Source organism: Grampus griseus (assembly GCF_964374135.1).
Source record: "Grampus griseus genome assembly, chromosome: X".
Lineage (NCBI taxonomy): Eukaryota > Metazoa > Chordata > Mammalia > Artiodactyla > Delphinidae > Grampus > Grampus griseus.
In genome coordinates this window covers 99,219,431-99,237,287 of record NC_138999.1, presented here as the reverse complement: position 1 = coordinate 99,237,287, position 17,857 = coordinate 99,219,431, and the positions used below count along the sequence as shown (strand labels likewise).

The following is a 17,857-nucleotide window of genomic DNA, read 5'->3' as shown; positions in this document are numbered from 1 at the left end:
ATGCCCAGAGCCTGTGGCCCACAACAAGAGAAGCCACCGCAATGAGAAGCCTGTGCACCGTAATAATGAGTAGCCCCTGCTCGCCGCAACTAGAGAAAGCCCACGCACAGCAACAGAGACCCAACACAGCCAAAAATTAATAATAATAATAATAAGTGAAATTTTAAAAAATAAATTAATTAAAAAAGAAAGAATCAGGAAAAAATCAGCTACACTTAGATGTAGAAATCAATATTGTTCAGAGTCAAAGCAAGTATCTACATTAACAGCAGACCAGTGATAAATGAAATGTTATCTTGTCAGTACCATTTCTAACTCATTAGCTGACCCATGGTTAGACATTTAATATTAACATATCCCATTATTCATAACAGCCAAAATGTGGAAACAACCCAAATGTCTATCAATGGATGAATGGATAAACAAAATGTGGCATATCCATACAATGGACTATTATTCAGCCATAAACAGGAATGAAGTACTGATACATGCTATAATGTGAATGAACCTTGAAAACAATATGCTTAAGTGAAAGAAGTCAGTTACAAAAGACCGTATGTTCCATTTATACATAAAAGTCCAGAACTGGGAAATCTATAGAGACAGAAAGTAGATTAGTGATTGCTTAGGGATGGGGAGGTGGTGGGCTGGGGAGAGGCATAGCTTAAAACTCTGGAGTTTTAAGCCTCCTTCATCCTTCCAAGACGATGAAAATATTCAAAACTTGCTGATGGTTGTGCGTATCTGTGAATATACTAAAATCCGTTGAACTGTACAATTTACATGGTTGGTACACAATGTGAATTCTCTCTCAATAACACTGCTTTAAAAAGTGAAAAAATATTAATATGTCCCAATATCCTCGTTGATTCTAAAGTTAAGCAGTTCTCACAATGAAAGTGCCATCCATGTGTAACATTCACTCCTGACCATTCACTTAAGACAAGTAAAGGAGGAAGAAAACCAAGCAAGCCATTTGCTTAGTTTTCTGACAGGTTCACATCAATATGTATTTTATTCAATATGATTCATAAGTTACCCACTTGCTGATTAGGTTTTCACAATTTAATCTTTATCAGCAAGGGCCATCCATGGCCATTTATACGCTCTTTCAAATGTATTATATTTATGGAGACCTGCTGTGTGCCAGGTGTACTGTGAAAGAACCAGGAGAATGGGTTTATTTTCTTTTCTCCCTAGAAGAACAGTGTTTTCCATGGTACATGGCAGGAATTTAGTACCGTCTTTGAAGAAAACCATGTACAGCAGACAGTACATCCAGATATACTGCATTCATTTGATCCCCTCCCACCAAATGAAATGATGACCAGATTTGGAATCCTGGGTTTTCCAGCTCATTTTAAAGTCTGGGACCATCAAGAAGTTCAAGGCAGAAAATTAAGGTGTCAGCTATACCTGTAGTTACTCGCTATTATCCTTGAGTCAGATAAAACTTAACAGAATGCTGTACTACAGAAAGTATGAGAGCTGCATGTGCAAGTAATGGCGAATCAATGTTTTTTAGGGCTTCTACATGCATGGGTATTTCCACAGCTGCAGAACCAACTACTGCAGAAGTACACGCTGTGCACAACATCTACAATTTAGTAAAGCTGGAAAGAATTTTATTTTTGTAAAAACTAAATGGGGTGTGGCTCATTTTCTTGCCAAAGGGCTATTTTATTCCAAGACACTGGTGTCTGCTGACCTTCATTTATAGGCTGAGCAATGTTCTATTTAAGTAAAATTAACTCATGGTCGGCACTTTTTTTAGGATGCAATAATTATTGCAAAGAAATAACAATGTTTAAATTTGATTTGTTCTTAGTTTAGATTTGATTATATTGGGTTATACATGAATGTCTTTGTTCACACAAGGTTTAAATTTAGAAATTATTTTATGTTGAGAAAAAGGGCCATATTTAAGTTCCTTTTCTACATGTAAGAATATTTTTAGGTTTCATGAAATCCAATATTACGTTTTTTTCTTCCAGACTGCAGGAGTATCTTACCATCTTTGTAGCCCTAGCACCTAACAGTCTTCACTAAACTTACTTTAGTTGAATGATGAAGCCATTCCACAAATAGACTAATTAAGGCATTGTCTATGTTACTATCTTTGGCTATTACTCCATCTATAGTTTGTACTATCTCAATATATACTTGAGAACTCTGGGCACATTTTAAAGTTTTCCTGAGGGTTACATCTCTTTATAAATGCCTTATAGGCTGCCTTTTATATAATCTTTACACATTTCAAGGTACTTGACACAGCAATCAATCCTCCCTTCATCTTTACACAAACCTTCTCTGGTTAGGGAAGTTTGCCACCTTCTGCTTGCACCTATCAATATATTCTAGTTTGCTTTTATTTTTCGCGGGGCTGGGGGCCCAACTAATGCTGGAAAACTTTGATTTAGGATAAGATACCAAATGTATGGGTTGGCTTATACCTTTAAACATGTAAATCTATCAGTATTACTTTTTGGTTATCTATACTGCATGGTAATTTGGCTATATTTGTTTTTTAATTATCATAAGACAAAATATAAAATTTTAATTATTCATAACCACTTGCAAAACTGATTCAACTGCAGCTTTAAACTGGAGACCCACAAACTGCTCAAAATATTTGTTGAATGTGTCAATGTCCTTCATCATTTCCTGATTTTTGCTTTTGAAAACTTCCACTAGAGGAAATAATGGGCATCGTAAATTTTAAATTAATGTTTTGGATTCACCCATGTCTAAAGGCTACATGTCATCTTGGAAAGATACTGATTTAATTTATAACTCTGCCTTCCCCAGCATTTTAAGTTTTCACTAACTTATTTTCTCTTTTCTCCTATTTTTTCAAAGGTAAACTTCTAAACATTCATGTTTATACTATTTCTACTATTGTAGAAACACTGAAGAACTTGAAGCTTTTTTCCCCTCCCCCCCAAAACAGGCATCAACATTACCTATTACCTTTCACCCTGCTCTAAGCTAAATTTGTTAGTGGCAGTGACTTTATAATGGTGTCCGTAATGTATTAAAGGAGTCACGTTTCCAATTTTCCTTTGAGGGTGAATTTAGACTGGATGGCATACCCTCATAAAAGGATAAATTAATGGTAAAGGGGTTTCTTAGATAAGCCAAGAGGCTTCTTCAACCTGGAACATTGTTAAAATTCTCCACATTTGTAATGAAAAGCATTGGAAAGTCATATTTTCACAATACCATTAAATAAAACAGAAAAAATAAACTATCTTATTTATCTTCAATGGTGATACTTAAGGAAAAAAACGTTTAAATTAGAGGAAAATGAAGAGGTAGCTACAGAGACCTGATAAAGATCACCTAAGGCAACATTAATTGACCTGTAAATGGGAACACTGATTGAGCACCTAATATATGCCAGTTTCTTTATAAATGTTCTCCTTTAATTTTAAAGACAAGACTGAAAACAAGTGATATTATCCCCATTTTATAGATAGTGAAATTGAGGTTTAGAGGAATTAAGGAACTTCCCCAATGTCACAGAGATATAAAATAGCAAAACCATGGGAACCCATATTTTATGCTAAAATCCATTCTGACTATGAAATATAGCATGTACATGATCCCTCTGAGAACAAAAAAAGGAGGTGGTAAGAACGAGTTGTCCAGTCAGACAAAACTTTCCACATCACTTCCGGGTCATCATGGGATGCCTGGACCAACATGGTCCTTAGTGCCACCAGTGAACTGGGGTAAGGAGACAGACATCCAGGAAGGGTCTGTGAAGCAGCATGGGATAAGTTTAGGGAGAGATATGCAGTGTACAATGAGCCATTTAAATACACAAAATATTTGTTAAGTCAAGTGTTGTAATTTGGGGATTCACCATATACTGAAACTAGGCACAAATTAACTGGTGGCGCCAGTTTTACCACTATTGGATCTCCGTTTAGTTATTTAAGCAACCCGAATGAAACATAAAACTTTGAGTTTATTGAGCATTGTCAACGTATAGGTACACATCATTTTATTGCACTTTCCAGATATTGCACTTTCTACAAATTGAAGGTTCGTGCTAACGCTGCATCAAGTGAGTCTATTGGCACCATTCTCCAATAGCATTTTCTCACTTTGTGTCTGTGTCACATTCTGGTAATTCTCACCACATTTGAAACTTTTTCATTATCATTATATTTGTTATAATGATTGGTGATCAGTGATCTTCGACGTTACTAGGACACACTGAAGCCTCAGATGAAAATTGGCATTTTTTAAACAATAAAGTATTTAAAATTATGTACATTTTTTTAGCTGTAATGCTATCACACACTTAATAGACTACAGTATAGTGTAAACATAACTTTTATATGCACTGGGAAGCCAAAAAAATTGATGTGACTCTATTGCGATAGTCTGGAACCAACTGAAGTATCTCTGAGGAGTGGCTGTACTTCAAGAGGCTGACAGCCTGAGATAAAGAAGCCTATCAACAAACACAGCCATTTCTATGTCTGTGAGTCTACTTCTGTTTTGTAAATAAATTCATTCGTATCATTTTTTTAGATTGCACATATAAGTGATATATGATATTTGTCTTTGTCTGACTTACTTCACTCAGTATGATAACCTCTAGGTCCATCCATATTGCTGCAAATGGCATTATTTCATTCCTTTTTATGGCTGAGTAATATTCCCTTGTGTATATGTACCACATCTTCTTTATCCATTCATCTGTCGATGGACATTTAGGTAGCTTCCATGCCTTGGCTATTGTATATAGAGCTGCTATGAACATTGGGGTACATGTATCTTTTCAAATTAGGGTTTTCGTCTTTTCCGGCTATATGCCCAGGAGTGGGATTGCTGGCTAATATGGTAACTCCACAGATATAGAAAACAAACTTATGGTTACCAAAGGGGAAGGGGGGGTTAAATTAGAAGCTTGGGATTAACATATATACACTCTATATATAAAATAGATAACCAACAAGGACCTACTGTATAGCACAGGGAACTACACTCAATATCTTGTAATAACCTATAATGGCAAAGAAGCTGAAAAAGAATATATAAATATATATCTTTATATATATACAGCCATTTAACCAACTTCAGGATTAAAAGTCTCTTCATGATACTGAAAGTTTATGGTCACAAGTAAGCTTTCTGTACTTGAACTGAGTTTTACAGCAATCTGAAATCTAAAGGCTAATTAAATACAAACCTGTCTCCCTTCCCCAATTAACAGTTCTGGTTCAAAAAATAGAACTTCCTATGATTGTACACCCCACAGGATTCTACTTCATCCTCCTTTGCACCTGCTAACTAGATCAGAGGAAACCAAAATATTTCCAAGACATATACTTTACCTAAACCAGCTCCATACGAAACACTATATAAAGAATGGCTTTTTTTTTTTGAGAGCCGCTGTTTGAAATCAAGGCTCTTTTTGCTTACACCAATGTTTAAATTTCAGAGATTGTCAAAGGAATTCATCTTTAAAACAAAAATCTTTGCAATTTCTCTTTATCTCAAAGAGATATTTATCTCAAAGAAATAATCAGTCATGAAATGGTTTTTGCCCCAGGGTGTTCGCTGAAGCATTATCTATAAGATATGGAAAGAACAAAAACTTCCAACAACCTGGAATTAGCGAAATAAATTATGAAATATCCATTATATAGAATATCATGCAGTAATTTTAAATATTTTCAAAAATATCTGATTACATGAAAACATATTTATAATACAAGTTAAAAGAATTGGATACAGACAGTATATACAGTATGATCCCAATTTTTAAAATATCTAATGTTCTACACAGGAAACAGATGAAAAATATGAACAGGTGGTACAATTATGAGTAATTTTTATTTTTCTTCTTTATAAACCCTTTTGTTTTCTTCTCATATATTTTTTTTGAAAAGTTTAAAGTTCCTTAATTTTTTATTCCTGGTACCACTACCACAATTTACAGGGCAATATACCTGATGTAATAAAAAGAAAAAGACAAAGCTACAACAGATAAAAGACCTCAGGAATGTACATGTAATTGACACTACATTGCATTAATCAATAGCTGCACTTTTTGCAAACTGTGGCTATGACAGTCCTGAACAAGAAGGGTTTCCTATTTAAGCTGCAGTAACTTTTCTGACTATGGATCATCGTTCCTTCTGTGGCAGATTTTTACGGTTCCTCTAATGCATTTGGGACGACTGTCTCAAAGTAACCTGCAGCTTTCCTGACAACTCCTCACTCTCTCCCCTGCTAAGAACTGTAGCCCTTTTCTTCTGAGTTTTTAGAACCTTCTGCTACCATATCCACCACTTCCACCACCAGATCCATAACCACCACCATAGGGACTTCCCGAGCTTCTTCCACCAAAACTGCCCCCCTTCATGGGTCCATAATTTGATTGCTGTTGTCCACTATAATTTCCAAAATCATTATAGCTCCCACCACCACCATAGTTACCTCCAAAATTTCCTCCTTCATTGTAACCATCATATCCTCCACCACCGCCACCATATCCACCACCTTGGTTTCCATATCCTGGTCCACCACCACCATAGCCTCCTCTACTACTGTAACCAGGACCACCGCCATAGTTACCACCGTTGCCTCCAAATCCATTATATCCACCATCACCTCCTCCATAACTACCTCTGCTGCCACCACCTCCCCCACCATAGCCTCCTCTTCCACCAAAGTTTCCACCACGGCCCAAGTTACCTCCACCACCTCCAAAGTTTCCTCCACGACCCATAAAGTTGCCAGATACACCTCCACGACCTCTTTGTGATCCAGCAGATTGCATTTCTTGTTTAGAAAGGGCCTTTTTCACTTTACACTTATGCCCATTAAGAGTGTGGTATTTTTGAACAACAATTTTATCAACGTATCATGATCATCAAAAGTTACAAAAGCAAATCCTCTCTTTTTTCCACTCTGCCTGTCTTCCATAACCTCTATGGTTTCAATCTTGCCATACTTTTCAAAGTAGTCTCTCAAATTATATTCTTCTGTATCTTCTTTAATACCACCAACAAAAATTTTCTTCACTGTTAGATGGGCACCAGGCTTTACAGAATCCTCTCTAGAAACAGCTCTCTTTGGTTCCACTACACTCCCATCAACCTTGTGTGGTCGAGCACACATTGCTGCATCCACCTCTTCAACACAAGAGTAAGTCACAAAACCAAAGCCCCTGGAACGTTTTATTTGGGGGTCTCTCATCACCACACAAACTGTAAGTGTGCCCCATTTCTCAAAATGTTCTCTTAAGCTATCATCTGTAGGTTCAAAACTCAGACCACCAAGAAACAGTTTTCTCAACTGTTCTGGTTCCTTTGAATCATGGCTCTCCTCCCCCCGGCGGCGGCGGCGGCGATGGCTGGAGTCTTCTCATATTTTTAAAGTGGTCTTGTATTTTTTTAATCCAAAGTAAACTGATTAAAAAATATCCTAAGTACACACTACTTAAGACACTTTTCCAGCAGATTAACTAAATATACCTATTGACTATAATAGCAATAGGATATACCCTAGGAATCATGTCTCATCATTTTCACCTCTGAGAAAACAATCTTAAATGGTAATTCTCCCCCACCTGATATACAAGCACCAAGATGTCAAAAACAACAATAAGAAATGGCAAAAATGGGAATATGCAGGCAAGTAAAGAAATACAGGAAAAAAAGCTTAAAAATTACATTCGTCTATAAAGGACAATGTATTATTCAGTGTCAATAGCAGAATGTCAATCTGAGAGCAACACTATGTAATTAGAGCATATAATGTAGAATGCAATAATATGAATATTCAAAGCTATTATGCTGCCCTCTCAAATTCTATTTTATAGAAAGTAAAAATTTTATATATATACTTTTTATGTAAACAAGTATTCTGTATGCATATAAATTTAAAACAGCTTAAGAGAATCAGAGTTGTATTTTCAATATATGGGTTACAAGATTACAAAAAAAAGATTTCCTATTTAATCTTTTAAAACAGAGATGGTAGAAATAAGAGGTCAGATTTTATAAAAGAAAATGATTTCTTTTAACAAAGAGAAACTTCTCTTCAGAACTAGTCATAGGATATCAGGTTATTTCAAAAGTCCTTTAACTCAAGGCTTTCTGCTTATTCCATTTTCATGAAGTGCTATCACTTCACAAGTGCTATTTTAACAAATGTTAGCAAACATAATTTTAACAAAATAAAAATGCATAATAACACAAAGAATGACAGAGTTAAAGAACTATCATGTAATCGGCAAGATGACAATACACAGTGAAAATTAATTCCAAGTTAATAGTTTTGAGGGTGGGGGTTGAAAATAACCCCTAAGGGGCTTCCCTGGTGGCGCAGTGGTTAAGAATCCGCCTGCCAATGCAGGGGACACAGGTTTGAGCCCTGGTCCGGGAAGATCCCACATGCCACGGAGCAACTGAGCCCGTGTGCCACAACTACTGAGCCTGCACTCTACAGCCTGTGAGCCACCACTACTGAGCCTGCGTGCCACAACTACTGAAGCCTGCACTGCAACAAAGAGTAACCCCTGCTCGCAGCAACTGGAGAAAGTCCACGCACAGCAACAAAGACCCCATCTAGCCCAACATGTTTGTTTTTCAAATGAAGACCTGCATTAACTTCTCACCTTTTCTGTGTTAATGATGGCACACCACTTAAACATAAGTTTATCTCCTCCATTATGCACTTTTCCATACCTGCATGTGCAATTTAGAGTGCAGTTATAAGGAGAAACATTTGATTTTTCATGCGTAATTTTACACAAAACCTCCTATTACGGGCAATCACAAAACTAAGAATGAAGTATGATAAGCCAAAGTATTTTGTAACCATTACCAATGAACGCCAAAATACTGCTCAGTAGTTACTTGGGAAAGGTTAAAAAAAAAAAACACCACCACATTAATGGCTTTTACAGGCTATTTGGCACAATATTTGAGGGAAAAAAATTATAAGAAAGTATTACACATATAGGTTTTTATTCTCTTGTTATCAACCATTTCTCTTATTTTTCATTACATTATGTCTGGCTTTATTTCTTCTTAGCTTGTAAAAGTGGATGGCTGGAGAACATTTACAGACAAGTAAAAATGTGGCAAGGCTTAAGTGATGAGAATTCTACCATTTCTGTAAACTCTTATTAAAGCTTTAGTGTTTCTATGATATACTACTACAGTACTTTGAATTTATATAGCACCTGTCTGCTGAAGAACCAAGACTTACATAGCTCATTTATCCTTTCAGCATGCCTGTGAAATACACAGATTGAAAACAGATGGCTTACAAATAAAGTAAAATCCAGATATGAAAACAGAGAACTTCCATGATTTACTGAAGATGGCCTGTCTGTGCAAACTGTAGTAGCCTAAAAGATCCTGGAGTCCACACTCAATGCCTTTTCCAATAAACAACACTACCTCCTTATCATCAAACAAATTTCTAGACCGTTAAGAGAAATTAAGCTTTGTCATAATATAAAATCAGTAAGTTTAATGTGCCAAAAATCCTTGATAAGGAATGATATAAATGGTACCTCTATATTTTAAAGAAATAACATTAGTCACGGAATAAGCCACTGGTGACCGGAGAGTCACCAATTTGCCTACAAGGTATTTAGCTTGGTTCAATATAATTGCATTAAAATTGGGAAAAAAATCAACTGATAAATATAACTGAAATAAGCCAGACTATATCTATATAAAAGATATATCTTATAAAAGAAAAAAAAATCCCAGCAAACCAAAATCCTTGAGCCATGCCCTCATTTTATAATTGAGAAAATGCATGGTGTCTGGCACACGTATGTACTCAATGTTAATTATCAATATAACAATCTTAAGTGACTTTCTCAAGGTCAAACTATGAGTCAGTGGCAGAGCCATGTCTAGAATCTAGTTCTTCTGAAGCAAGTCCAACATACGTCCCCCTTAGCATTGTAATTTTCATTTAACAGCAATGCTTTTTCATCCCTAAAACAGTTTATACTCACCAATATTTATCTTTCAAGTGCTAAGAATAGAGCAAATTCAATGTTATTAAGCATATTGAATTTTTGGAAACTGTCTCACCTCCATAACTACCATTGGCCCAAGTATTATCAGATCTTCTCCTGAGACTGACATTTCATGATCAGACAGTTTTTTATATTTCTAGGCCATAATTTTAACCAAAGCTCTCATCACTAAAAACAGCTAGTCGTGACCACTGGTATCTAAAAGACCTTCCAACAGAATAATGTATCCAAAAAACTTTTGAAACCTCCAACACAATGAACATACATCATATGGTGTGTCACTCTCTAGAATAATTACAGACTCAAAACATGATCTAGCTGTTTTCTTCTAAACTGAGTTTTATTATTTTCACAGATTAAACTTTCCCCCTCTGGATTACTTTTCACCAAAAGAGCATGAGCAAGTACAAAATGATTCCAAAAACAGTTACCCAAGTTTTCATGTATTGATAGATGTTCATTTTCAATTTTATACCAGCTACTTTTGGAATCTGTACTAAACAGCAAAAACAAACAGTTTGGCATATTCATTCCACCTAGATTATAGCAATAGCAAATTCATGAATTTATCTTATGTGCTAAGAATATTATGTCAGTAAATTTCTTGGAAAGGCAAGTAGAAATGCTTAAAACAGAATATGGAAAAATGGCAAGTGAATTTTCTTCCTTTTGTCATCAGTTTCACCATACAGAATCTCCTTAGTGCTCAGGCACCACTACCAAGTTACTACCCCCTTCTTTTCTGTAACAGTCACGCTGTTTGCCTAGGAGCAAAATTTCATGGGGTTCCTAATAGTGCCCTGGATATTGACATTCTGCCAGTATAAACAGTCACAGTCAAGTCTAATGTGCTTGTAACCATTGGTAGAAGAGACTTAATCTCAACCCAAATATTACTCACTAGTTATAATTAATCCTTCTACCCAAAATGCATTGAGCCTAGACATTTTTAGCAATTGATTCTAAATGATGGCATCAGACTAGACTAGAGACCTTGGACCTCAGTGTTGATTGTCTGTGTTAAATCAAGGCAGAGCATAATTTATTTGGCTCTCCCACCCCAGGTAAAGAGTCTGATAACTTTCTAGATCTAATTGTAGAAACTAAGAATTAGACTCATAATCCTCTAATTTTAATGAAAGCCTGGGTTCATTAGACCATATGACTAAAAAATGAAGTCAGTAGTTGTAAATGAGTGGACACACCGAGACAATGAAAGACTGGTTGGAGAGCCTAGAGAGGATCCTGTTTTGACATGAGTTAATACTATTTTAAAAAGAACTTATCTCCCTACCACTTTAACCTAGTTGGATAGTTGTGCTCTTCTTTTTTTAAGGTTAAATATTTGTTAGGAGTTCCATCTAAAATTATATTATCACCTCTCTTCCACTAGGGGGGTCTATCTCCCAGTGTAGTTAACTCCAATTAACTCAGGTGCAGTTTGAGTCCACTTCCAGCTAATCTGTGCCGCAAGGCTAGCCTTGTGGTCAGAACTATGTGCTTTAAAGTTGTTCTAGTTTTTAGGCTCAGAAACCCATGCACAGCATGAAAATGTAGTGCTCAAGTCATTCAGAGGTTGCTGCAGTAAGGAGACAAGGATTTTTGGCTGAAGCATACAAAGCCAAAATCTCTTATATATTCCCAGTTTCATTTTTAGCTGCCCTAGTTGTTTTCAGACTGAATACGTATCAACTGGATCCATTTTTGTAAATAAGTAAAGCTTTTAAACTCTCAACCTCAGAGATTCCTCTGCCCATTTCTACACTCTGCAATATATAATCTGAATAGCAAAAACTGCCATGTTTTTCCAACAGCAACCTTAACTTGGGCTACTTGGGTGGGTATTGGTCATTATGGGAGTTGTTTCTGTGGCCTCTCATTATTCTACTAAAGTACTGACAGGTAAAAACCCAACTAGCTCGATTTCTTAAATTTAGTGTCCACTGTTTCCCTGCCTGATTTCTGATCCAATTAATTCCAAACCACAATAACTGATGGTTAATTTTAGCCAAGAGATTATCCACCACCTTCAAGCAGATGCCTAATATAGAGAACAGTTCAACTGGAATATAGGCCAGACCCAGGGACATGGACAAAGCCTAATTTTTTAAAAAACACTATCTTATGGGATATGGCTTCAAATCTATCATTTAGGAATGAAATAGGGCATGAATAAATGGACGATTTTTCTAGAAAATAATCAGTAAGATATTTTTAAAATTTAGAAAAGCCATAACTAGATTGAAGGGCCACAGGGGAGATATATATCCCAGCACAAACATATTTCAAGCACTTATTTTAAAAACAGCTTCCGTTTTTTATTTTGGATAAAATCTGAGCATCCAATTTCCCTTTCTGTTCCCCTCATCCAAATCCAAGTAGAACTCCCTTGAGTAGAGGCTAGTTCACACCGCCCCCTCCCCTTTTTTGTCACGGTAGTTTTGGGAAAATGAACTTCAGCCATTACATTCCAGTTTTAAAGTCAAAAGAAGTCATGTGACCATTACCCTAGGGGCATCAGAGACTTGGGGCACGTGATGCCAATTGACATATGTGGGGCTTCGGCCACTATGTTGGAATTCACTGTAAATTGGATCTTCAGGATCAAGTTTCAGCTCCCAAATACACTGTGACATCCTGTAAAGTGGAGTGTGCGCTTACGTCTCAGTAGTTTTTAATTTCACCTAGGTTTTCTACCTACTGTGCAGTCAGCCAGGCTCTCTTCCCCACCCCCCATCCCTGGTAACAGGTCGGGCACCCCGAGCATCCCGTCTATCTGATCCTAAACGGCGAGGCTCTCCAACCCAGTTAGTTCTAAACTCAACCTTGAGTACCACCCGGCATGTTGTGCAGATAGGGTGTGGAGCAAGAATTTGCGTCGCGTACAGGAAACGTCAGAAAGCATTAAGCCCACTCCACCTCCCAGGTTGGGATCTTCTGCCCTGGAGCCTGGCCGTCGGAGCCGCCAGCACATTAGAGCAAGTAGCAGCAGCGGCGGCGGCAACTCTGGGACTGGCGAGAAGCCCGGGCGGGGGTGGTCGGCGTCCCCCGGCCTCTCATTAGACCGCTAAGTACTGCGAGTCGGGAAATGTAAACACCGGCAAGTGCAGCTCTGTGGGAGGAGGGGATGTTGCCCTCGCCCCCCGCCCCTTCGGCTCTGCCTCCAGAGGAGCCCCGGGAGGTGCCGGGCGGCCGCTGCCCCGACCACGCGCTCGAGGCTGCAGAGCCAAAGGAGCTGAGAAGGGAGCAGACGGGCGGCTCGGGATCTGAGGAGAGGAGAACGGAAAGGTACTGCCCTAATGGCCCGGAGATGTCCTGCTACAGAAAGGAAAAAAGTGCTTACTCATAGGGAGACGCGGTGCGATAGCGATTCGCTCGCTAATGGTAAGGGAAGCAGGCGGCAGGCAGGCAACCGGAGCCTCGTTCCTTCCCTGGGCCACCGCACCCCGTGGAGCCCGGGGGCCGGGGTGAGCCCGTGAGGTCACCCGAGGAGGGCGAGCGGGGGCTGGAGGCGTCGCCGGCGACCGGCTCCGGGATTTCCTGAGTCCGGAGCCGGCGGAGGAGCGGGGGAGGAGGGTGGCAGTAGCTGAAGAAGGACGACAGAGGGAAGTTAGGCGCTTGGTTTCCACTTCGGGGCCGCCGCCACGGAAGGGGAGAAGGGCAAGGGCTGGCGTCAAGGACTCCAGCCCAAGTTTGGCAACAAGTTAAGAGCAACTAGTGAGAAAGCACCATCTCTCCAGTGAAAAGCAGAAAACGTGTTTGCGGCGGGCGGTGGTCGTGGGGAACACTCGGTCACTCCCACCCGTTCTTGATGCGAACGACCGCTTTGGCGTCCAAGGTCTAGGACAGAAATTTCTGCAGCCTCCCTCTCAGTCCCCCGCCTCCCGTGCCAGGCACGTTCCTGCCGAGGTTCCCGGAGATGCTCTCTCCTGGACCCACTTATGCCCACGCCCAGGGATCCCGCTCCCCTAGTGCCCTCCCGCGCCTGCAGAGCACTTACATAAAGTCGCAGAGTACCGGATCTGGCCAGACAGCCTCCAACCGACGCACTCAGACAACTTCTGCCGCTCGGAATTTTTGCGGCTGTGGTTCTAAAGCCAGCGCTCCCTCCCCTCCTGCCAGCCCCCTCCGCCCCTCGGCCGCCGCCATTGGCTCCGGTGGTGCTAGCAGTCAGCTGGGAACCAGGAAGGGGATTGGGCCACGAGCCTGTCACATCAACTGGGTGGGGAGTTGGGAGAATAGGCACCGGGATGGGCGCCCTGGAGGGATGGGGACTAACTCTGCGGCTGGGAGCGGAGATTGGTCCTCCGCTCTTGTTACTTCCCCTCCCTGGCTATGAAGAGATTAGAAGTCCTCAGAGCCTGGCTCGGGGACCACGTTCCAAAAAATCGTATGGAATAAACGAAGAGATGAGAATGTTGGAGCGAGAGTTTGAACGTCACCAAGCCCCTATTTAAGTCTCTGGAGAGTACAGTTTCAACACAGAATCGTAAAGAGAATCTCGGCATGGGAAGGGACTAGTAATACTAGTACTTAGTTTCTTCTGCTCCAATCAGCCTGCGTGCGGAACAACGCAGAGGGAAAACCTCAGCAATCTTCCCTTTCCAGCGAGGTCTAGGGAGCAGATATATGGACAGGACGAGGCTCTCATGTTTTTGGCTTCGTGCCCAAGTAAATTGTTGACCCAAATCACCTGTCTGGTCTGTTTGTCCATGCGGAAAGGAATGAGAGGTGGAGGTGGGAAGGGAAGGTGGAAATAACGTGGTTCCCACTCGTTTGACTGGAAATGGATGTCGATTTTCATCAGTCTCCTTTCACCAGAGAAAACTTGGAGACATGCTCCTGGTTCCCAGAGGACCCTTTCTTCTTCTTGGCCTCTGTGTCATAATTGACCTCTTTCATTAATACACGTGGAGGTTTCCCCTCCTTATTGTGCATTCCAATCCTTTGGCTCACTCCAGGTCCAAAATCAGCTCCAAGGACCAGAGTTTGACGGATTCTCCAGGGTCAGGTCAAGAGCTTGTGGCACAGCTGTAGGAGAGAAAGGCTAAGCCCTTTCCTGTTTCAGTCACAACCATTTTGTTCAGGAAATGTGTGCTTGGAAAGTTTTTTAAGAATTAAAAATTGGTTCACTTACTTCTCATTTTATATTCACTACGAAAATTGCTAAATTAAGAGTGGCCTGGGACTTCCCTGGCAGTCCAGTGGTTAAGACTTCCAATGCAGGAGGTATGTGTTCCATTCCTGGTCAGGGAACTAAGATCCCGCATGCCTCAGGGCGCGGCCAAAAAAAAAGAGTGGCCTGAAAATCGAATGATCTTGTCAAGGAACCCTCACTTCATCTGCTATTATGAATTTCCTTAGAGAAATTAACCTATAGTGAGTGCTGGCGCTTCTTGAATGGGCAGAAGAGGGGAGTTCATATACTGCCTAAAGGCTACACTAGCAGAGAAGGAATTGGCACTGGGAAAAAGGCTCATTAAATATTAATTAATGATTAACCAACTGGAAGAACATATGAAAGGCACAGAAAGGTGAAAAAGAAATGAGAGCAATCTGGCTATCGGAAATATTAAATTTCTGGTATGAGAGATTTTGTATTGGGTCAGGTTTGGGTCAGCACAAAAATACTGATTTCAACATGTTCGTGTTGTGTGGACTGTGAAGTGTACCGCCACACACATTTACGAGAGGATCCACAGTGAGATTTCTGGCTTTCAGTAATTGGCCCAAGGTTTGGTATGGTTTCTGGAATTCTTTACACAAAATTTCTAGATACACTAATACAGTACTTCAGTTTTCTACATTTTATGGCGTCTGTTAAGTCGCCACTGAAGAGCTTCCACCTGCTTTAAAACTTAAATTTACAGACTTAGAATGTCTGTATGAAGGGACTGTGCAAGCTAAATTTTTGAGTATGGATATATTTGTCTCAATTACTTAACTTAGTATTCTATTTTAGTTTATTTTTCAAGTGTTAGAATTTAGAATAAGTCAAAATAGTAAGAATCCTATGCATATGCTATTTACACTTTCCTGTTTTTTTCTTTTCAAAAAAGCTTACATAGAAGCTTTACTTTATTTACTAACACTGATGTCAGAATTCAGTAAGAGTTTGTGGTCAAGAAATGTCACTTTAATGGAAGTACAGTGGTCACAGTTTCAAAGCCACAGGGTGCCCAGGTAATGGCACTGTGTCTCAGTGCCTCGGTAGTTTCCAACAGATAAAACTTGCCCTATTTGGATGCTGGTTGAGATTCCTGTTTAACAAGCTCAACAAAGTAGAACTCCATTTTAATGAATACTGCTATGATAGCCATCTTGATGTAACTAAGCTACTTTCGTGTTACGCAAAATCTAAAAGTCCTTTTCAGAGGCTAACATTTTGCTCTAAGAAAGGAGCCTCAGACTCAAAGCTCTATTCAAACTGCATTTCTTTCTGATCTATCACACCATCAATTTAAGCCATATAGGATCATTCACAAAGTAACCCAAAGTTGGTAGTTTTCCTATCTATATAAAGAGGCTTGCAGGGACTTCCCTGGTGGTCCAGTGGGTAGGACTCTGCGCTCCCAACGCAGGGGACCCGGTTTGATCCCTGGTAGGGGAACTGGATCCTGCATGTATGCCACAGCTAGGAGTTTACATGCTGCAACTAAGAAGGCTGCATGCAGCAACTAAAAGATCCTGTATGCCAGAACTAAAAGATCCCGCGTGCCTCAACTAAGACCCAGCGCAGCTAAAATAAATAAATAAATATTAAAAAAAAAAAGAGGCTTGCACATCTGGTCTTCAGGGTTCCTTTCAGAAGCTCAAAGGCAGATCGTAGGGCCTAATTCATCTTTTAAAAACTGAGTTATAATTAACATACAATATTATATTAGTTTCACGTGTACATGTTGATTTGATACTTTTATATGAGATAATCATCACAATAAGTCCACTTACCATCAACCACTATACAAGTTGTTATAATATTATTGACTATATTCTGTACGTGTACATTACATTCCTGTGACATTTATTTTATAGCTGGAAGTTTGTACCTTTTATTCCCCTTCACCTATTTCACTCATTCCCCCATGCCTCCTCCATTCTGGCAACTACCAGTTTGTTCTCTGTATCTCTGAGTCTGTTTCTGTTTTGTTTTGTTTGTTCGTTTGTTCTGCTTTTTAGATTCCACATATAAGTGAAGTCATACGGTATTTGTTTTTCTCTATCTGGCTTATTTCTCTTAGCATAATACCCTCCAGGTCCATCCATGTTGCCACAGATGGCAAGATTTCACTCTTCTTTATGGCTGAGTAATATTCCACTGTATGTACGTACATCACATCTTCTTTATCCATCCCTCTATTAATGGGTACTTGGGTTGCTTCCATATCTTGGCTATTGTAAATAATGCTGCAGTAAACATAGGAATGCATATGTCTTTTCAAATTAGTATTTTTGTTTTCTTTGGATAAATACCCAGAAGTGGAATTGCTGGATTGTATGTTAGTTCTATTTTTAGCTTTTTGAGGCACCTCCATATTGTTTTCCATAGTGGCTGTATCAATTTACATTCCCATCAACAGTGCAAGAGGGTTCCCTTTTCTCCACACCCTCTCCAGCATTTATTGTATCTAGATTTTTTGATGATGGCCATTCTGACTGGTGTGAGGTGATACCTCACTGTAGTTTTGATTTGCATTTCTCTAATGATTAGTGATGTTGAGCATTCTTTCATGTGTTTGTTGGCAATCTGTATATCTTCTTTGGAGAAATGTCTATTTAGGTCCTCTGCTCATTTTTGGATTGGGTTGTTTGTTTTTTTGATATTGAGCT

General features: G+C 39.4%; 1 protein-coding gene and 1 pseudogene across 3 annotated transcripts in view; both read right to left on the bottom strand.

The window, feature by feature from the left end:
- Positions 1–14,118, bottom strand: part of PLS3 (plastin 3) — an 89,616-nt gene extending 75,498 nt beyond the window's left edge. The window contains exon 1 of one of the 2 annotated variants that reach the window (XM_082681694.1): positions 14,031–14,118. The gene's annotated coding sequence lies outside the window, so the exon portion shown is untranslated. Of the gene's footprint in view, positions 1–13,373; positions 13,388–14,030 lie in introns of those variants that run through there. The other variant, XM_082681697.1, reaches the window with a different exon arrangement.
- LOC309839107 (heterogeneous nuclear ribonucleoprotein A3-like) lies at positions 6,183–7,275 on the bottom strand (annotated as a pseudogene). The gene has a single exon. The product of its transcript is annotated as a heterogeneous nuclear ribonucleoprotein A3-like (transcript).
- Positions 14,119–17,857: the final 3,739 nt, after the last annotated feature.